The following is a 24,038-nucleotide window of genomic DNA, read 5'->3' as shown; positions in this document are numbered from 1 at the left end:
ACTTGGTGTATGCTAAAGCAAGGGAGATAGGAGAAGCAACCAATATTGTAGTTGAGGCAAAAGCACTGGTGGAAGGTTTGATCTGGTGTGTAGAGAAGCAGCTTCACCCTTTGATATGGAGACAGACTCTTTGGTAATGAAGAAGATAATTGATGATGAGTGGGAGACTCCATGGAGTATAGGTGCATAAGTGAGGAGGATTAAGGAGATCAAGGAGTCATATAATGTGCTTTTCCAACATGTGATGAGGGAGGGCAACAAAGTGGCATATTATTTAGCTAACCTTGTTTTCTCTTTTGCAGGTACAATCATATTTCATTCTTTCCAGGAGTTACCATCTGAAGGAAAAGCTATAATCAACATGGACAAAGCTCAAGTTCCTAACCTTAGAGTTAGGATTGCCAAAAGGAGAGAACCTGACTGATGAGCACAATATTAGTATATATGTCTCAACCTCTTCATAAGTATTTTTGGACTTTGTTGAATGGTTACTCAGACGTATTAGCATGGTTTCATGCTCATTCTGGGGACTACTTAGCAGGGTACAGAATGCTTTATATGCAGGTTGTGGTAGGGAATTGGGAAGCTCTTATTAATGGTCACAATTTGGAATATATGAGGAACAGTTGTGTTGTTGTTTGCACAACAATTTTCGTGGTCAGTCTGCTGATGATTCTGGGCAGTTTAAAGATGTGGAAAGTAGTTATATATCATTGGAATTCTAGTGTAATCCCTGATGGTCCAATACATATACACTCAGTGGTATATGCTGATTTGCAGGATAGATTCAGTTGGTTTGTGCTTTGCATAGCCATCTTTTTAATTCTACTGTTAGCATTGTGCATGTTTATTATGCAATAAATGATACTTTGGCTATTCTAGACATCAAGTGTAGTAAATGAGACCACAATACATATGATGGAAGCTGTAGCTTTTCGATGGCATTTACAGTCATGTTTTTTGAATCTCCAGATATGGATTTGGCTTCAGATTTGGTCTGTTATAGCTTGTGTACTGTTTTATCATTTTTAGTGGTATTAGTGTGTTTACACACTCATTCTGATGATGATACTGCAGTAGGCAAGGTAAATATGATATGGAAGCATTTGAGGAACGTAATTCATGTTCTTGATTGGTTTAGTAGAGTGTTGAGTTCAAACTGTTTGTGTTATGGTTTGGTATTCAATTTGGTCTTTGGAATTCATACTTTGGCACCTGGTGAGAGTTTAATAGGTGCTTCTTGGTATTTTCCATTGCCATTTGGATTCACATACATGGACAGGAGATGGGCTGATGCTGCAAGACATGATGTAATAGCTAGTGTAGTAGTTTCATATTTTCTATCTTTAGTAGTAGCTAGTAGCTTCATACATTTTATATGGTCATTTGGACACATTGTATGTTTTGGACCCATTTCTGGGATTTTATTTATATATTAGCTACTAGGCAGTCTGCCTAGTGGAATATTTGCTTAAAAAAAGCACAATGACCTAAAGAGGAAATGTCGTGTAACAACAGTCTCGCAACAACATTGTAAGCACTCCAACGGAAAGTGGCACCTACCGTGGCAAATGAACGGGAAATAAAAATTAAAGTAATATTCAAGATCATATGAGTTGCACGAAACTCTAGCATGTGTGGGCACTAAGATAAGCTAAGTATTGACGCAACAAGGGGCGGAAATACCAAGAAAAGTAATAGCTTACATTGAAATAAAGCAAAGATGGAACAAAATAAATTATTCGATCAATGATCCAGAGTTGGTTATGTTATGAACGCACTTAAGGGTTTGGAGTTTTATACACACAACATATACGGTTGTAGAAGATTCGGGTATACATTAAAAGAAAGAATTGAGCCCAGGTCATAAATGAAGGATTGAATTGTTAAAGTATTGTACCATGCATATTCCTCGGCGCCCATGAAAGTCTAAACAGAATAACTAATACCATGAACCCCATATCGGGAGATAACTTAAGCCGACATAAAGGCCGACCAGAAGAAGGAGTAAACTAAAGAGTAACATCAATGAAGTAAATAAGGAATCCGATTATTGGACCCAGAAGTTATAGGAATCATGATTGAGAACATAGAAGAATCACTCTTAATATTAGAGGTGCAAGTATTATAATAGAGCTTCAATTTATGAACGTGAATTATACCTATATGGAAGGGAGGTCATGAAAGAGATAGAAGATACAATGCAAGATTTTAAGGTAAGAAAGGTAAAGGGAAACAACATACAAGATACTCAAATGCAGAAGGTTGGGAATAGTCCATACTGCAGATAAAATGCTAGAAGCTCTAGGATTCAGTATCCAGGAATGATAGCAGCATCGTCAGTGGTATACCTTCCAGCCTATGGTTTCTAAGTACCAAAATGTCTAATTAGAGAGTAAAAGAAGAGTTAGAGACGATGCGATGTCTCGCTTGATATTCCAAAAAAGCATAAGGGAATCGATTGCAAGCTAAAGTATGATAGAACGACATGGTTTTGGAAAAACAAGAGTAAGGATACGAAGAAGGCAAGTGAGAAGGTGACGAATATGGATAAGTTCTCGGGATTAAACCCGTGAAAACAAAGGAGCTGATGGTTCATCTAAGTTATAGAAAGCTTAATATAGCCTGAATGAACTCAAAGGAGTCTAAGACTAGTAGCATTTAGAAGAGATGGGATGCTTCCCTGGTAACAGAATGAGGGTGTAATTGTGATAAATAAAGGATGACATTTGGGCCTTCGCTTGAGTAATGATTTGAAGAAGAAAAAAAGAAGGGGGGGGGGGAGGATTTTATGAATTGTAAGGGACTAAAATACTCATATAAGGTGAGTCAAATTGGGATGCTATAAAGTACATTTATGGAAGTATAGTACCGCCCCTCGGTGGATCAATCTAATTACTCTAGATGTCCCCGATGAGACGCGAGCCCTAGCAGCGGTGTTACATAAAAGATCAAGTTATTAGTGGTAGATGATGAATCAGCATTAATGTAAATCAATAATAAATGGATAAAAGTTCAACAATATGAGATGAGATTAGACCATCAGTCTTAAGGATATACAATGAGAGTAATATGGAGTTGGTTGCAGACCTCAGTAACGATAAGTCGAAGTAAGAATTATGGTATAGTATGACCTACTTAGATGCAGTAAAGTCAAACGAATGGATAACCAGGTCTATGAAATAAGATATAGCCACATCCGCAAGTTCTACAAAGTACCGAGCGAAGAACTTCAGTACACCTATAGATTCCCAGAGAGGAATCCTATTAAGCCTTGTATATGTTTACAAAGTAAGACCTAGAGATTAGCTAAAAGCTGGAGGAAAAGGAGAGAAGAGTCGCATAGGCACACTTATAAGGTCAGTATCATAGAGGCTGCATGATAGAAGGTAGCAACAGTTACGAGATTGGAAGGAATTTGATCACAAGTCATGGCATGGGAAAGAGGCCTAAAGGGGGGAATGACCTGGCCTTTGGATTTATTCAAAGAACAGTTGCCTAAATGTAAAGGAGAATATTAAACTATTCGCACGAACTATGGGTTATGGGAATGATAAGTGCACCAGTCAACATTCGAGGACGAATGTTCCCAGGGGGGAATGATGTTACGCCCCGTAATATTACGTCGATATTACATCCCGCAGTACTACATTACGATGATGTTATGCCTTGCAGTATTAAATTACGACAATGTTGCACCCTGTAGTATTGTACGTTGAATTTGTCGTAAGATAATTGACATCAGTTCAAGGAAAAGATTATTTGGAGATTATAAGGATTATGCTATTTCAAACAAGTAATGAGTAAATTCGTGAAGGTGAGAGGGGAAGCAAGTCAAAGAAAATGAATTTTCGTCCAAGTTTGGCATATTGGGATAAAATACAATCCAAGCTATAATACCTGATATTTATGGACTAGTACCATACAAAGTATCGTATGATTGTGATATTATAATGTATAAAGTATATTAAAAATGAGTAGAATTTTAAGTAATTTGAGACCATTCTTAATTATGCAGGTAAGTGGTTAATTATCTAGTAACGAGACATTACCTAATTACCTAATAAGTGGATAAAGATTTAAAATTTCCCACCCTACCCCCACATGGCAGTAAGCCACTATTAATACATATGACTAAGGGTCACATTGGCTTAGGTGGCTATCTAGAGTAACAAGACCTTAATGTGTAAAGACATGCAAGTTTGGTTTCATTTTTATCCAAGTTTAGTTCATTTGGGACATAGTATTCTATAAGCTATTCTATAAGTTGGTTCTTATATATCTTTCATTCTAATTCAAAGTATTCAAGAACAAATGCTAAACTCCATCCAACAAAATTCTTGCAACCAAAATCCAATAAGAATTATTAGAAGCTTAACAACGTAAAAATTTTGCGATTCTAAAGGAGTACGGTGCAATCTTTTCCAAGAATATTATACGGATTTTTCCTACTCTGGGTATGTTAAGGCTAAGCCCTTCCTTCATTTTAGCATGATCTATGCGATACAAACGAAACAAGAAAATGCACAACTTCCATAAATGACTTTATTCATAGAAATGCTAGAAATTACAGTATTTTTGCTTATCAAGACTTTATATTCAACTGAGTATTTCCTTCTTCCCGTCAAGAGAGCAGAGAGTCTATATATATAGTATCACAGTATTTTCATTACCATCGAGCTATAATCGATGGGAAAGTCCCTATTGGGCAACTTCAAATCAGATGGTAAGTTATATACCAAGCCTACTGTGGCCGAGCGCCTATGGACAAGCCCAGTTGGTTGAGATACAGAGCCTAGTATGGCCGAGCGCATATGAGCGAGCCTACTACGACAGAGTAGTTATATATATACCGAGATTACTATGGCCGAGCGCTTATGAGCGAGCCCGGTTGGTCGAGATACAGAGCCTAGTATGTGACTTCCAGTTACTTTCAGTTGTTATATTATCAGTTCAGTTTTATCTTTCAGTATATTGCCTTACATACTCGGTACATTATTTCGTACTGACGTCCCTTTTCTGGGGGCGCTGCATTTCATGCATGCAGGTTCAGATAGACAGACAGGTAGATCTCCTCATTAAGTGTTGCTCGAGTTCAGCTTGAACGGTAAGCTCCATGCCCTTCGGAGTTGTCGGGTCTAGAGTTTTATGTACATCTTGTATATATATGTATATATATTATGAGTAGGTTAGGGAGCTGTTCCGATCACATTATATCCACTAGTAGAGGCTTGTAGATATATCTTGTCAGTTAATGCTATATATTGGGCTTATAGGCCTATATGTATATTTGGTTGGCTTGTCAGCTGCAATAATTATGATGGCCTTGTCGGCCTAGCTTCATATTGATATTTAGTCAGCATTTGTAGTTGTCTTGCAATGTGGCCCATGGCCAAAGCCTGACATTACATGTTCAGAGTTCCTTAGTCGCAAGTTTTTTGCAAGGATAGGTGAAGCACCAGGTGCCGGTCTCGCCCCCCAGGTTCAGGGCGTGACATAAAAACATATGAATGAAGTTGTTGATAGGAAGTTTATCTGGTGAAGCTCTCACTTGGTATACACAATAGGATCTACGTAAGTGGCTTAGGTGGAGTGATATGGCATAAGACTTTATGGATTGATTTAGTTTCAACACCAACATCATACCAGGTAGGTGATACCTGACTAAGATAACAAACAAATCAACTGCGATGTTCCGCGAATATGCATTACATTGGAGGTCAGAAGCAGCTAAAGTTCAACCCCCAATGAGTGACAGCGAGATGACCACTACCTTCATTGAGTGCGAAGGCGACACTATATACTATGAGAAAATGATAAGCATGATGGGGCAAAATTTTACAGAAGTGGCCAGAATGGGAGAAGCCTTAGAAGAAGGGATCAAATTAGGAAAAATACAGGATCTCACAGCCTTACAAGCTGCAAGTAAAACAATTCAATCTTGTTATATCAATGGGAATAAAAAGAAGAGAGATGATGTATTTGTTGTCATGAATATTCAAGGACGCGAGCCAAGTCAAGCTCTTCCTTATTCGAACTAGGCATATCAAGACTTTTACCCTTACCAATATGCTGGAACCTCCCAAACACGCTACCAAGCTCCACCAACTCCTTACTCTGTCTTTAACACCCAATCAAGATACCACCAACCCCGACCCCAAAATCACCAAAATTCACGACTATATTGACAATCCAACCAACCTGTCCAAGCTCCAGTTTACAAATCACTTATATGTCGCACCTAAGCCTCGTCTAAATCCTGAAATCAAGAATACTCGCAACTATACCCCCAATAGCCGAACCATATGCTCAGTTATTCGAAAGGTTAAAGGAAACAAGTATGATACGACCCATTGAAGGGAATATCCCCAATGCTATCCCAAAGTGGTTTAACGTTTCAAAGCATTGTGCATACCATTCTGGAGTTTAGGGGCACGATACTGAAGATTATTACGGTCTTAAGAACAAAGTTGAAGCCTTGATCAAGGAAGGGGTGATCCAACTTACTAGGGTTCAGCCTAATATACACAACAATCCTTTGCCAAACCATGGCGATGCTAGTGTAAACGTGATACTTACTGAGAAAGAGTGGAATCTTGAAGGAACTATTATTGCAATTGGAGATATAGAGAAGAGTATAATCCAAGAAAAAACACTAATTGAAGTAGAATCACTCCCTAGAAGCATTTCCATTATGGATAACGCATCTCATGAGGTTTCTTTCCACAAGAGTGAGCTACCACCTAAGGATTTTTGGCATAACAAACCACTGCATATTGACAATAAGTATGGAAACAAGTTCATTTCTTGAGTGCTAATTGATGGAGGTTCGAAACTTAATATTTGTTCCCTTAACACACTTAATGAGTTGGGAATCAATATAGAAGGAATCTGGGGAAGCGATATGAGAGTTAGAGCATTTGGTGGAGTTCAGAGGGACGTCACTAGAAAATATGCTTGGAGTTGTTAATTGGACCTGTGGAGTTCCCCATTGGATACCAAATATTGGACATTTACTCAACCAACAATCTAATGTTGGGTAGGCCATGGATTCATATGGGTGGTACAGTTCCATTCGCCTTGCATCAAAGTCTTCAATTTGAATAGGATCACCATAAAATTGTAGTTCATGGAGAAGGCAACCACTCTACTTACTCTTGATACTCGTTATCATTGAGGAAATGGAAAAGTTGGATGAAGCAACTTTCTTTCCTAGGGAGATTATAAATGTTGTGAGAACATCTGAAGGAGTTCAAACTAATGAAGTAATGCTGAAGAAAGTCGACATTTGCTTTTTCCCGTTGGATCAGACATTTTCCCAGTCGACAATTGAAGCAACTATTGGAGAGGACCTCAATGCATGGGTCAAAAATCTGTCTATGACCGTGATAGAAATTGATGACAATGTGTGATGATTCAAAATGTCACCTTTAAATTAAATAACTATCTCGGTATTTTAAAATCCTGAAAATCGGTATCAATAATTTCTCGACTTGCGTGCGCAGTCCATACAATTTTTCAGAAGGTTTTTATGTAAAAAATGGATTAAATTATGAATTAGAGCTTTAAAACTCAACTGAGTTGACTTCGGACAACATTTTGAGCAAACGAACCCTGATTCAAGTTTTGACCATTTTGGTAGTTCCGTATCGTGATTTGGGACTTGGTCATATGCCCAAAATCGAATTCGGAGGTCCCTAGCTCAAATTATCGCCATTTAACGGAATCTAGAAATCTAAGGCTAAGGATTTCTTAAATTTGACCGGAGATTTGACCTTTGAGAAAACAACCCCGGAATGGAATTTTGATGATTCCAATAGTTTCATATGGTGTTTTGGACTTAGGAGCATGTTCGGATTTGGATTTGGAAGTCCGTAGGACAATTTGCCGCACTTTGGCGAAAGTTAGAAAGTTGAAGGTTTTTGAAAGGTTTGACCGAGAGTTGACTTTTTGATCTCGGGGTTAAATTCTGATTCAGGAAGTTAGAGTAGGTCCGTAAAATTGAATGTGACTTGTGTGCAAAATTTGAAGTCATTCGGGAATGATTTTGGTAAGGTTTGAAACATTTAGTCTCTTTTAAGGAAGCTTAAGTTGGAAAAGTCAACCGGATGTTGACTTATGTGTTAGAGGGCTCGGATGTGAGTTACGATGGTTCGGTTAGCTTCAGGAGGTGATTTATGACTTAGGAGCATGATTGGAAGCACTTTTGGAGGTTCGTAGTAGATTTAGGCTTGAATTGGCGAAGTTGATATTTTTAACGTTTTCCGGTTGATAGGTGAGATTTTGATATAGGGGTCGGAATGGAATTCCAAGAGTTGCAATAGTTCAGATGTGTTATTTGGGATGTGTGTGCAAAATTTCAAGTCATTCGGACGTGGTTTGGTTGAGTTTTTGATCAAAAGAGTGACTTAGAAGATTTTGAAATTCTTAGGCTTGAATCTGATGCGAATTTGGTGTTGTGATATTGTTTTGAGCGTTCCGAAGGTTGGAACAAGTTTGAATGATGTTATGGGATATGTTGACATATTTGGTTGAGGTACCAGTGACCTCGGGTGAGTTTCGGGTGGTTAAACGGACTATTTCATCTTTGGAAGAGTTGCAGATTTTTTTGAGCTTCAGCTGTGCACCAGAAAATTTCTGGTGCGAAGAGTCCAGTTTGGAAGCTCATATCTTGAAATCTATAAGGAATCAAAAAAATTGCAAAACATTAAAGTTGTAGCCCTTGCATTCTAGTTCCCAGAAAGTTAAACCATTCAGGATTTGGATATTTTATCAGAAAGTTATGATGGATCGAATATGGCTGGTGGATCAGTTTTGACAGAATTTTCTGATGCACTTTAGAAGCTCATATCCGGAACATATAAAGATTTATATGTTGTACAGCCTATCAAATGAAATATCTTCGAGTATAGTTTTTAAATATTCAAATGGTTTGTCATTTGGATATTTCCACAAGGAGTTATAGGCGTTTTAACAGAAGGAGTACAACAGGGAAAATGGTAAAAGGATGTACAACCTGCACAGCACAAGGTGTACCTCGATAAAGCCTGGGCACAATGTTTTTAAGTCCTCTTGTCCGCGATTTGGGTCCATTTTTCAGCCATAGTTGATCATTTTGAGAGCTTTTTGAAGGAGATTGAAGAGGGATTCAAGGAGAAAGGTTTGGAGGTAAGAATTTTGAAGGAGCTTTTTGACACTTATTTGTTTTCATTATGTTTTGGGCTGAGAAATATTGTTTTACTATTGCCCGAGAGGCTTGTGATGATTTTGGACTGATTAAAGGTCGAGGGCCTAGTTGTGAGGATATGCTAGTACTGATATGAGGCCGAGGGCCTGAGATACTTATATACGCCACGAGGTGGCTTGATTGATATGAGGCCGAGGGCCTAGTGATGATGCCACGATATAGTTTGATATTGCGCTTGGGCCGTAAGGGGCCCCTCCAGGAGTCTGTACACCCCAGTGAGCGCGGATACCTATTGTGATCTGATATTGAGCCCAAGGGGATGTTATTGATCTGATATTGAGCCCGAGGGGCTGTTATTGTTCTGATATTCAGCCCGAGGGGTTGTTACTATTCTGATATTGAGCCCGAGGGGCTGGCACTGTTCTGATATTGAGCCCGAGGGGCTGGTACTGTTCTGAGATATTGCCCGAAGGGCAGATTTGTTGATACCATGCCCGAGGGGCGAAATTTCCATTTTGTTACACACTTGTAAACTACTTCTTTTACTTGTTGGAAAAGGGGATTTTTACTTGACTTTTCACTATTTTACTATTTAAAGTAATTTTACTACTTCAGTATGGAATGCCTTGTGTTTTTACGTGATTTCTTATCTTCAGTCATTATTTATATTTATTACTCACTAGGTCAAAGTACTCATATTACTCCCTGCACCATGTGTGCAGATTCAGGCGTTGCTGGTTCCGCTCCTGAGTGCTGATTCCTCCAGTTTCAGGTGGCTTTCAGGGATTACGAGGTAGCTGTTGACGTCTGCAGCCCCGTGTCTCTATTATCTTGTCTTTTATATTCCTTACGGACATGGTACTAGTTATTGGAATAGCAGACTTGTATTATGACTCATAGATGCTCATGATTTGTGACACCCCGGTTAGGGCTGTGTCAGGCTGGATTTCCGCATATTATTTTTATCTATATTTTCCGCTATTTAGTATTATTAAACCATGTTTAGACTATATTTGTGTCCAAAATTCTTACCTCCAAATGTTTCTCCTTGAGTCCCTCTTCAATCTCCTTCAAAAAGCTCTCAAAATGATCAACTATAGCTGAAAAATGGACCCAAATCGCGGACAAGAGGATTTAAAAACATTCTGCCCAGGCTTCATCGAGGTACACCTTGCGATGTGCAGGTTGTACATCCTCTTACCATTTTCCCTGTTGTACACCTTCTTTTAAAACGCCTATAACTCCTTGTGAACATATCCAAATGACAAACGGTTTAAATATTTAAAAACTAGACTCAAAGATCTTTCATTTGATAAGTTGTACACCATATAAGTTTTTATATATTCCGAGATATGAGCTTCTAAAATGCATCTGAAAATTCTGTCAAAACTGATCCACCAGCCATATTCGATCCATCATAACTTTCTGATAAAATATCCAAATCCTGAATGGTTTAACTTTCTGGGAACTAGAATGCAAGGGCTACAACTTTCATGTTTTGCAATACTTCGGATTCCTTATAGATTTCAGGATATGAGCTTCCAAACTAGACTCCTCGCACCAGAAATTTTCTGGTGCACAGCTGAAGCTCAAAAAGATCTGCAACTTTTCCAAAGATGAAATAGTCTGTTTAACCATCCGAAACTCACCCGAGGCCACTAGGACCTTAACCAAATATGTCAAAATATCCCATAACATTATTCAAACTTGTTCCAACCTTCGGAACGCTCAAAACAACATCACAACACCAAATTCGCATCAGATTCAAGCTTAAGAATTTCAAAATCTTCTAAATCACTCTTTTGATCAAAAACCCAACCAAACCATGTTCGAATGATATGATTGTACACACATCCCAAATGACACAACAGAACTACTTCAACTCTTGGAATTCCATTCCGACCCCTATATCAAAATCTCACCTATCAACCGGAAAACGCCAAAATATTAACTTCGCCAATTCAAGCTTAAATCTACTATGAACCTCCAAAACTCCTTCCAATCACGCTCCTAAGACATAAATCACCTCCTGGAGCTAACCGAACCATCGTAACTCACATCAGATCCCTCTAGCACATAAGTCAACATCCGGTTGACTTTTCCAACTTAAGCTTCCTTAATAGAGACTAAGTGTCTCAAACCTGACCAAAATCATTCCGGAGTGACTCCAAATTTTGCACACAAGTCACATTCGATATTACGGACCTACTCCAACTTCCTGAATCGGAATCCGACCCCGATATCAAAAAGTCAACTCTCGGTCAAACTTCTCAAAAACCTTCAAATATCTAACTTTCGCCAAAATGCGTCAAATTGTCCTACGGACTTCCAAATCCAAATCCGAACATGCTCCTAAGTCCAAAACACCATACGAAACTATTGGAATCATCAAAATTCCATTCCGGGGTCGTTTGCTCAAAAGTCAAATCTCCGGTCAAACTTAAGAAATCTTTAGCCTTAGATTTCTAGATTCCGTTAAATGGCGATAATTTGAGCTAGTGACCTCCGAATTCGATTTCGCGCATATGACCAAGTCCCAAATCACAATACGGAACTACCGAAATGGTCAAAACTTGGATCCAGGTTCGTTTGCTCAAAATATTGATCGAAGTCAACTCAGTTGAGTTTTAAAGCTCTAATTCACAATTTAATCCTTTTTTTACATAAAAACCTTCCGGAAAATTATATGGACTATGCACGCAAGTCGAAAAATTATTGATACCACTTTTCAAGGTCTTAAAATATCGAGATAGTTATTTAATTTAAAGGTGACATTTTGGATCATCACACAATGAGACTCTGAAAGATTGCAGCAAGACATCAGATGTTGAACCAGAGAAGACCTTAGAGATCTGAACTTATATTCCGTCTCGGGTTCACCAGGTATCTTGGTAGAATGAACTAGTAGTAACACCTTTTGTATTAGCACGATTCCAAAATTTAGGCCTGAATCGTGTCTAACTTTTGTTGTTTTGCCTCCTCTTTTGAAAGCTTAAACGTAAATTAATAAATGCACTTTCTGTTTTTTCTAACTTTCTATTTTATTTTAATTATTTCTTATATTATATTTAGCAAAATTACAAATCTGTCAATTTTATGATTGTGACACATAATGAAAGAACCGAACAACGTGTGAATGCCAACCAAAATTCGAAGAACATGAAGACAACATGGAGAAAGCTTAGGGACAAGGAAAAATTCAATTTGGAAGAAATTGAAGTAGTCAATGGACAATAAAACAAGCACGAAGTCTATGAACTCGAGAAAAAGTCAAAACACTATACTATAATACGACTTTAGATTAGTTTTATAATTTTTAATTTTTATATAATGAACTATGTTTGACCTGATTTATGTTTAAGCGGGGATACGTAAGAAGCCCTGTGGGTTCGCCTCATTATGATAAAATTTAATATTGCCCAAGTAAGAAATTGGAGCATTTTTGGGATAACATAGATAAAGGAATGATTGGATATCGTCAAGCTACTGTAATCCTTTCTATTCATAAAAGAAATATATAGATAAAGGACATTCGACTTATTTTGAAAATGTGTCACAATTTAAGAATCAGCTGAATAAGACCATCAATAAACCTCATCACCTTCTCTCTCTCAGTAGGAAGTATGACAAGAGCATGGCGAGCTAAGTCGATGAACCTGGTCTCATATCGGGTAACCATCATGGAACCCTGCTGGAGGCGCTCAAACTGCCTCCGATAAGCCTCTCGCTGAGTAATAGGGAGAAACTTCTCCAGAAATAGCTGTGTGAACTGCTCCCAAGTTAAGGCTGGCGATCCGGCTGGTCTAGCTAAGTAAAAATCCCTCCACCAAGTCTTGGCGGATCTAGACAAGCGAAATGTAGCAAAATCGACCCCATTGGTCTCAACAATACCCATGTTCTTAAGAACCTCGTGGCAACTATCTAGATAATCTTGGGGATCCTCAGTAGATGCACCGCTGAAAGTGGAAGTGAAGAGCTTGGTGAACCTATCCAGCCTCCACAAAGCATCGGCAGACATAGCCGCTCCATCACCGGTCTGAGCTACCACACCCAGCCGAACTACTCCAACTGGCTGAACCACTGGAGTCTAAATCTGAGGAGCTACCTGCTCCTAAGTGCGAGTAGCAGGAGTCTGGGCCCCTCCTCCAGCCTGAGAGACGGCTGGTGCTATAGGAAGCAAGCCCGCTCGGGTGACACTCTCCATGAGGCCCACTAATCGGACAAGAGCATCCTGAAGGACTGCGGTAGCAATAAACCCCTCTGGGACCTGAGCTGGGCCCACCGGAGCTGTTGGGGCCGGAACCTATCAAACTCAACCTAAGGCTCCACTACTGGGGCTGCTGCTTGGAGCTGAGCTCTACCCCTACCTCAGCCTCTAGCACGGCCTCGGCCTCGCCCTCTGCCCCTCGTGGGAGCTACTGCTGGGGGCTCGGGCTATTGAGCGGTAGATGAGGAAGCACGTGTTTTCGCCATCTGCGAAAGAACAGAGTAGAAGTTCAATTAGCATTGAGAAACCAAACCGCACGACGAGAAAGAACAAATGTGAAGTTTTCCTAACTCCGTAGCCTTTGGGAGATAAATACAGACGTGTCTGCACTGATCGCTCAGACTCCATTGAGCTTGTCTATGAATTGTGAGACCTACGTAACCTAGAGCTCTAATACCAACTTGTCACGACCCGGATTTCCCACCCTCGGGAGGCGTGATGAAGCCTGCTCGTAGAAGCTAGGCAAGCCATGAACTTAGAAACCATTAACTCCTTTATTTTAAAACTTCTTACCAATTATATTAACAAGGGAATAAATAGTTAAATAACAGCGGAATATGAAATTTAGCGAAAGTCTTCAATAAATAGAAAACGAAAATGTCTCAAAGACCATCACGTGCCTCTAACCAGAACCTGGTGTCACAACATCCACGGACTACTAAGAGTACTAAATATAACCGTTTTGAAGAAATATAACATTGTTTGTGTCGAATACATGAGATAACAAAATATAAAATAAGATAGAGGAGACGTCGGGCCTACGAACGCCTGCAAGGCTACCTCGGTGTCTTGGTGGACTGAAGGCTGGCTCCCGAACTACTACTGCTGACCAAAGGCTACTCCGGTATTTGCACAGAGTGCAGAGTGTAGTATCGGCACAACCGACCCCGTGTGCTGGTAAGTGCCTGGCCTAACCCCGACGAGGTAGTGACGAGGCTAGGACCAGACTCCAGATAAACCTGTGTAGTTATATAATATACAACGAAAATATAAATAGGTAATAACAGTTTAAAAGTGAGGGGAAAAACATGCTTCGTGGAAACATACCAATTCTATCAGAAACTTAATAAAGTATGAAAGAACACTCGATGTCTACAATTAATACGATAACAATACTGTTGCGGCGCGCAACCCGATCCCTTATCATTTAACATTGATGCGGCATGCAACCCGATCCACATATATAACTGTTGCGATGTGCAACCCGATCCAATATAATATCTGTTGCGGCGTGCAACCTGATCCACATATACAACTATTGCGGCGTGCAACCCGATCCAATATAATATCTGTTGCGGCATGCAACCCGATCCACATATATAACTGTTGCGGCGTGCAACCCGATCCAATATAATATCTGTTGCGGCGTGCAACCCGATCCACATATATAACTATTGCGGCGTGCAACCCGATCCAATATAATATCTAAAAATAAGTATATACGTCCCGGCAAGGGAGAAACAGCCATAACCAAACTTGTTCCAACATCTAACTATCTCAACTATAACTTAACTAGTTTCAACATCTAACTACCTCAGCTATAACTAAACTTGTTACAACACCTAACTACCCAGCTATAACCAAACTTGTTACAACACGTAACACGAAGAATCATCAACTCAACAATAGCCCAGCAAGGGGGCAACACAATGATCTCTTCTTTTTCTCACTTTTACTTCACAATTCACTGCACAACTCGAGCCAATGCTCTACGGTTTCGATTATCACTTATACTTTCACAATTCGTTATACAACTGGAGCCAACACTCCTCAATGTTCATAGGTCACAATTCTTTCCACAACTTTACACAATAAATAGAAATCTTTACCAAGGCATGAATAATACAACGAGATCATGAAAACCACAAGATAAGACTCACGGTCATGTTTGACACCAACGTATAGATACTCGTCATCATGCCTATACATCGTACTCGACAAGAAGCAAATAGGACACAACTCCTAATCCCTCAAGCTAAGGTTAGACCAAACACTTACATCGATGCCTCGAACACAACTCAAGCTTCAATTATAGCTTTACCCCTCGATTCCTCCGCCAATTCGCTCGTATTTAGCCATAAGTTACTTAATTACATCAATAAACGCTAAATGAATCAATTTGAATGCATGAAAATGAGTTTCCAAAGTTTTACCCAAAACGTCAATATCGCCCTCGGGCCCATATGGTCAAAACCTAAGGTTCGAACCAAAACCCGATTACCCATTCCCTCACGAGCTCAAATATGTAATTTGTTTTGAAATCGGACCTCAAATTGAGGTCCAAATCCCTAAATTTTGAAAAACCTAGGTTCTACCCAAAACACCCAATTCCCCCATGAAAATCATTGATTTGAAGTTGAAATCATGTTAAAAGATGTTAATGATTGAAGAAAACTAGTTAAAAACGACTTACAATTGATTTGGAGAAGAAATGTTGTTTGAAAAATTGCCTCTTATGTTTTTGGGGTTTTGAAAAATGAAAAATGGCTAAAAATCCCGTATATTTATACCCCTTTTAGACCCCCTATGCGGACCGCACAAAATGGATTGCGGCCGCACAGGCCTTCCTGAGGTACTGCGGTCCAGTACCCTGTGCGGACCGCACGAAATGGACCGCGGCCGCATAGGTCTCCACCACGGACCGCAAGAAATCGAGCGTGGCTGCGAAGGCTTGGCCTTGCTCACCGCGGACCGCACAAATCCCACCGCGGTCGCGGAGCCCCCACCGCGGCCGCGAAGCTTCCACCGCGGACCGCGAAGCCTGGCTTCAGAGACCTGCAACTTCAAGTTTTAAGTCTAAAACATCCCAAAACTCACCCGAGCCCTCGGAACTCCAAACCAAGTGTGCATGCTAACTCAAAAACATCATGGTAATCATCCAACAATAACGAATTAACTAGACGGAGTTGTTACACCATTTATTTATTTTTTAGTCAATATATAGATAGTTCGTTCGTTAAGCTATCGTCAGATGTTCCACTATATATATTAAACAACTACATGATTCTAATTAGAATAAGTTAAATAATTCATATTTACAAATAAAATTCAGAATATAATTAAAATAAATTTAGAACTTCAACTCTTCATTTTCGTATTCATGCTTCATGTGTCAGTTTACAGTAACCAGCGTGTCAGTTGTGTACCTGATATTGGAAGCAAAAGAAAAGGGAGATCAGCAGAAATTCAGTAGCATACAACAACAGTGACACCCAATAACCAGCAACAACCAGCAATGAGAAACCAGTGACGGATTTTAAAACCAAGATAAAAATCCAGAAACACCAACAACAATCAACGGACAAAAGCAAAGGGAATCTTTTCAGATTTGAAAGACTAGTTAATGTTTAACCCTTAATTTCTGAATCCGTATATCAGAATATTTAGATTGTATATCAGGGGTATACTATTCTTCTTTTGAATTTCCAGAATGTTTTTATTTGTATTTTTTTTGAAAGTCTTAATATTTTCGGAATTTTTCTCTCTCTTAAATATTCAGCTCCCCTTTTTTTCTCTCTCTATCTTCTTTCTGTCATGTGTCTCTAAAATCTGATCAAGTCTCTCTATTTATCTCCCATCCCAAACCCTTTAATCAATTAATAAAACAACCACTTTCTCCTACCAAACCCACTACTACATAAAAAATACAATTATTATTTATTTAAACAACTTTTCTTGAGCCCCGCAATCCCACTATGTCTTGTTCCCCATGCTTACATTAAACAAATACATTATTCCCCACCATTATGTCTTGTCCCCCATGCTTATATTAAACAATTGCATTATTCCCCACCATTATATCTTGTCCCCCATTATTGATTATTTTAATATTATTTTAATCCTAATGGACAGAGCACTCAAAATAAATAATTGTTCAGAATTTTAATTCTAAAAATACCCCTCTGACCTTACTGAAATTACCATTTTGACCCTGAAAACATTGTAATTTACCAATCTACCCCGTCAGCTATAACAAGTTCAACTAATCAATTCTAACCAAAATATAGCATCTATAACCAATTCCTAATCAGATTTTATGAACAAACTCAAACTATATGATGAACAACAAAGAAACAACTTGAATTTTTTTGACTGAACAATGTTTTTACACAACAAACCTATTTTCAGATTCACCAACAATAACAAACAAATATATTCAAAGCATGAACTCAAATTCAAATTAAACTTTAAACAAAATAAATAAACAGATTGAAACTCTAAACTCAAGTAATCAATTGATCTTCAAATTAAATTCAACAAAATTACAACAAAGATACATGATTCAAACTAAATCAAAAAATTAAAAACCAAAACATAAACTCACATTAAATCACTGAATTAAAAACGAATTTCAAATAAAATGAGCACGAATTAAATCTATATTAAACAACAAAGAACGGATTCAAGTGATTTAAACTAACACTCTTCTATATTAAAACTAAATCCTCTTAAATTAATAAAACAAACTGAAAAATAATTAATTGAATCTTCAACTTAAATCTAACAACATTATAATTAAACTAATCAATTTCTTCCTAAAATAAACAAGAAGAATGAATGAAACAAACTGAAGAAAATAACAAAACGATAAGCATGAAATTAATATCGAACATATCTAATTTTAGATCCGAAAATATCAAACAAAATACGGACAAAATGAAACTCAAACCCACTAACCGGATCGAAACGACGATCGAAGAACGGAAGAAGGAAGCCGCGGACAGCAGCAGTAGCGGAGGAGAAGAAAACGCAGCAGCAGTCCAATGGCGAAGACGCAGCCATGGCAGCAGCGACACGAAGGAGAAGACGCAACAACGGTGAAGGCAGTAGCAGCTGCTACTGCTGAGCATGCTCGACGTGAGGGCTGCCATGGATGGTGGTTTTGAGCTAGAAGGAGCAGCTGCGTCGAGCAGCAGTAGTGAAGAACAAAAATGCAGCAGCAGCAGTCCAATGGCGAAGACGCAGCCATGGCAGCAGCGACGCGATAACAGCAGGCGACGAAGGAGATGGACGCGGAGCAACTGCTCGACGAGCTTGACGCAGCCATGGAAGCAAGGATGAAGAACGCAGCCATGGCAGAAGGTAGAGAAGCAGCAGCGCAGCAGTGAAGCTAGAAGAAGCAGAAGAAGCAGCAGCGACAGAGGAGAAGAAGGAGGCGCGCAGCAGCCATGGCAGCCATGGAATGGAGAGGTCGTTCATAGTGGTGGTTTGGTGTCGCCCATGGCCGGACGTAGCTGAAGGCAGCTAGCGAAGCTCGAGCTGAAGGTTGTGAGGATGATGAAAAAGATGAAGATGGGGCAGCCATGGGAGGGGAGCTTGGGGTTTGAATATGGTGAAGGAGAAGATGAGGAGGGGGGCGGATGGTTAGTTTTTAGGTTTAGGTTTTTTTTTTGTTTTTTTTTTGTGAAATGTAAGATAATAGGGGTGTTGGGTATTTGGGTTATGGACTGGGTCGACCCAGTTTGGAATGGACCGGGTCGTAGGGATGGTTGGATATTTTTTGGTCCTGTGGTTTGAAATTTGGAGAAGAGGCCCAATTCCGATTTTCTTTATATTTTTTGCTCTATTTTCTTCTACTTTCTAATTAATAAAACTAAAATTCTAAATTAAGTTATAAACTAAATTAACTTATCAAAAAATACTAATTAATTCCAAATAACTATTATCACATATTTAAATAGCAATTAACGATAAAATCGCACAATTTAGATGTTAAATGCTAAAATGCAACGTACATTATTTTTTTTATTTATGATTTTGTCATTTTTGTAAAACAAACTTAAATAAATACTAAACGAAAATTCGACATATTTTATATTTTTATTAATTTAAACAAATAAACATGCACAGACAAAAATACAAATAATTATACAAAAATACCACAAAAATTCAAAAATTGCACACCAAGGAAAAATCGTTTTATTTTGAATTTTTTGGGAGTAATTCTTTCATAGGGCAAAAATCATGTGCTTACAAAGTCAACCGAATATTGACTTATGGGTTAGAGGGCTCGAATGTGAGTTTCGATTGTTCAGTTAGCTTCGGGAGGTGATTTATGACTTAGGAGCGTGATTGGAATGAGTTTTGGAGGTTCGGAGTAGATTTAGGCTTGAATTGGCGAAGTTGATATTTTGGCGATTTCCAGTTGGTAGGCGAGATTTTGATATAGGGGTGAGAATGGAATTTCAAGAGTTGCAGTAGTTCCATTATATCATTTGGGATGTGTGTGCAAAATTTCAGGTCATTCGGACGTGGTTTGATTGTGTTGTTGATCAAAAGCGAAATTCGGAAGATTTTAGAAAGTTTGGCTTAAATATAATGTGTTTTGGGTGATTTGATGTTGTTTGAGGTGTTTTGATAATTGGTACAAGTTTGAATAAGGTATTAGGTTATGTTTGTGCTTTTGGTTGAGGTCCCGGGGGCCTCGGGGTGATTTCGGATGGTTAAAGAAAAGGTTTGAGACTTGTGAAGTTGCAGAATCTCAGCTGCTTCTGGTATTTCCGCACCTGCGGATTGGGGACCGCAGGTGCGACGCCGCATATACGGAAGAGGAGTCACAGAAGCGGAAGGAACCGCAGAAGCAGTTGTGGGACCGCATCTGTGAAGGCGCAGGTGCGGTATAGTTTATCGCAGATGCGAAACTGGGGACATAAGTGATTTCCGCAGAAGCGGTTCAAGGACTGCAAATGCGGTACTGCAGAAGCGGTAAATAGGGTCGCAAATGCGAAAATGCCTGGGCAGAAAGTATAAATTGTGGCCTTTGCGAATTTTAGCTAATTTCACCATTTTTATCTCGGCTTTGGAGCTCTTTGGGCGATTTGAAAGAGGGATTTCAAGGGAACTTCATTGAGGTAAGGAATTTGGACCTAAAACTCGTTCCTATGCTATTATTTCATGGATTAGAGCTAGAAATCATGGAAATTAAGGGTGAAAATTGGGGAAAACTAGGGCTTGGGAACTTAGGCCTTTGATTTGGGAATTGAAGGGTCATTTGTGGATGGATTTTGATATTTTTGATATGTATGAACTCGTGGGGAGATAAGGAATCCATTGATGTTAAAATTATTGAATTCCGAGATGTGGGCCCGGGGGTCGGGTTTTGGTAATTTCGGGATTTATGTTGTAAATTGATTATTTTCGCTTGGGCTTCTTTCCCTTAGCCTATTTAACGGCCTCATTATGATTTTGGATAGATTCGACGCGAGTGGTGGCCGATTCAAGGGTCAAAGGCGTCGCGAGTTAGAGATTCGACCGGTTCAAGGTGAGTAATGATTGTAAATGATGTTCTGAGGGTTTGAAACACCGGATTGCACATCGTAGTGTTATGTTGAGGTGAGGCACACGCTTGATGACGAGCGTGGGCTCGTGCACTGTTGGGGATTGTGACTTATCCGTCCCGAATGATTATTTTACCGCGTATTTGACTGAAACATATTTGCTATCATCATGATTTGGGCTAAATGCCATATTTGGGCCTTGTGCCAACTATTTGAACCCTTCGGGGATTTTTAGTGGTATTTTCTCACTGTTTTAACTTTATACTTGAACTCAGTCATGTTATATTTCACTGTTTTTCATACTCATCTATGTTTACTCTATTTTACCACTTACATGATCTTTTAAATGATATTTTGGGCTGAGAAACATGTTTTATTACTGCCCGAGTGGCTTGTGAGGGTTTTTGACTAAGTAAGGCCAAGGGCCTATGTTGTGAGGAAATATTTGATACTGATTATAAGGTCGAGGGCCTGAGATATGTACGCCACGGGGTGGCTTGATTGATATGAGGCCGAGGGCCTAATGATGATGCCATGAGGTGGCTTGATATTGCGCATGGCCCGTAAGGGGCCCCTCTTGGAGTCTGTACACCCCTAGTGAGCGCAAGTACCCATTGTAATGTGAGATTGAGCCCGAGGGGATGGTATTGTTCTATGTGATTGCCCGAGGGGCTGGTACTGTTCTATGTGATTGCCTGAGGGGCTGGTACTGTTCTGAGATATTGCCCGAGGGGCGGATTTGTTAATATTGTGCCCGAGGGGCGAGCCTTTATGTGTTTACTTTTCATAATTAACTATCAATTACTTGCTTAATTATTGAAAAAAGGCTTTTCATGAAACTACGTTTGAGTAGAATTTTACCTATCTTTCACTGATTTACTATTTTAATTGTTTTACTGCTTCATTATAGAATGCTTTGTGCCTTACGTGATTTCTTGCTTTCAGTCTTTATTTACATTTGTTACTCACTGAGTTGGAGTACTCACTTTACTCCCTGCACCCCTATGTGCAGATTCTGGCATTGCGGATCTTGCCAGTGCGAGTTGAGAGCTCCCGGCAGATATTGGAGTCCACGAGGTAGCTGTTTGACGTTCGCAGTCTCGTTTTTATCCTTCTTTATCATTTCTATCTCTTATCAGTCCTTTGTAATAGTTTGCAGATTTTCATATTTGTATTAGGTTTTATAGATGCTCATGACTTGTGACACCCCAGTTAGGGCTGTGTTGGGTTATTTTTCGCAAACTGTGTTATTAGCTGCTTAAACCTTAGTTTAATTGATTATGCTTTATACTGTTTCTTATTGTTTAAAATGGAATTTGGTTTAATTGTCTGGCCTTGTCTTCACGAGAGGCGCCATTACGATCTGGTCCGGGTTTAGGGTCGTGACAATCACTAACGATGATTTTCTCAACACCGGGGACAACTTGATGATCGTCGGGGCTGCTGACTTCACAATGATACAATTTCCTTAGATGTGTCTTAAAAAATTCATACATTGTACGCGTATAACACTGAATTGCATGCTCCTCTCTCTTGAACATTGACTCGCACACAATTTGAAAGCCATTTGACATGTATTCCTCTTCCAACTCTTTCTCATGCTTAGCTCTCATAGATAACTCATACTGGTGAACAAACAACCTAAGAATGCTTTGACGGGTAATATATCCATCAAAGAACGCATGCATCCCCTTACTTCTTTGCGTAAATAACATACCAGCCCAAAAATACACATCAAGGTACACAGGAACCCATTTTTCCTTCTTAGAGTAAAACTTGTTGAACCAGTTTATTGTATGCAAATTATACACTTGCAATATATTCTGTCCATTTTCTCTTAAATACTTCAACAGTAATGCTATTAAGGACCATGGATTTAAATTATCCACATGCAATTTTAGAAGGACGAACACCACTTAAGTAAATAGGCAACTTTGAGGATATATGCCAAATACAATACCTATGTATTGTATTTGGAATCACTTCAACAATGGCTACCTTAATGCTCTGACACTAATCAGTTATGATCGCATCAGGATGAACATTTCCCACGACATCAAGCCAAGTTCTAAAAACTAATTTGTAACTATCGATATCTTCATGAGACATGAGAGCACATCCTAGTAAGATGGACTGTCTATGATGATTGATGCCAACAAATGTGGCACATGGCATATTATATCGATTCACAAGGTACGTTGTATCAAAGCATATCGCATCATGGAATTACTCATGCGGTGCCTTACAGTATGAATGCACTCATACCAAATTTCGCAGCCTACCAATATTATCAACACCGATTGAATAGAAAAACTCCATATCCTTTACCTGGATTTCAGGAAAAAAGTTGAGGAACGACTGTGCGTCCCCTTCTTGGAGTGCAACCCAAATTTTGTGGTCCACCACGTTGAACCTCAGCAAGTCTAATATTCTTGGAGGGTCTAATGCCAGATCGATCGCGAGCTACAAGATCCCTCTTCAAAGAATCACAAACGGACCTATGTCCGCCATCAGGCGCGATATGGATTGGAGCAAATCATGATTGTGATCGTGAATGACCTTAGAGGCGCGCCAACAACCAGAATCATCCAAAACAGCAACTAGCCTAGCTTTACAATTGTTACTCTTAGTGTTAAGCTTGGGTTTACCAATCCTAGCCCTATCACAACAATAAGTTATGTATCTGGCAGTGTCACCACCCTTCTTGTTGGAATTTCTTTTGACGACGGAGAATCCTTTCAATCGTGCATGTTCTTTGTAGAATGAAAACAAAGTATCTTTATCTCTAAATCACATTCCAGAGATTGGACCTACAACCACATCCTCTTCAGTGAATTCATTCTCCATTTCCCGATCAATATCACATAACTCTAACTCATTTCCTAAAATCTGCTCCTCATCATTGTTAGCTTCTCCGTGATATTCTCCATCGGCTTCTTCATCATCATCACCATCTAAGTGCACAACATTGTTGAAACTGCCATGAGAATCAACATCGACCCATTCATATTCATTCAACAAACTATCATCGGATGCCATCCCTAAAGATCTGTACAACTCGTCCCTAACTCGATCAAACCTATTATCTTGGTTGATATTCATGGTTGTTGTATTTGTGTTATGTTCATTTGGATTCATATTTTGTTGCACCACCAAATTTTCTTAGTTTGAATCCATTTTTAGAGAAGGAGAAAGTGTATACTAGTTTAGGGTTTGGTAAGGAGGAAAGTGTCCGCTGGTTTAGGGTTTGGTAAGGAGGAAGTATACAAAATCGTATACTGTATTTATTTTTAAGAAAGGAAGAAAA

This window comes from Nicotiana tabacum, chromosome 3, assembly GCF_000715075.1.
Source record: "Nicotiana tabacum cultivar K326 chromosome 3, ASM71507v2, whole genome shotgun sequence".
Taxonomy (NCBI): domain Eukaryota; kingdom Viridiplantae; phylum Streptophyta; class Magnoliopsida; order Solanales; family Solanaceae; genus Nicotiana; species Nicotiana tabacum.
Note: the sequence above shows the minus strand (reverse complement) of the source record.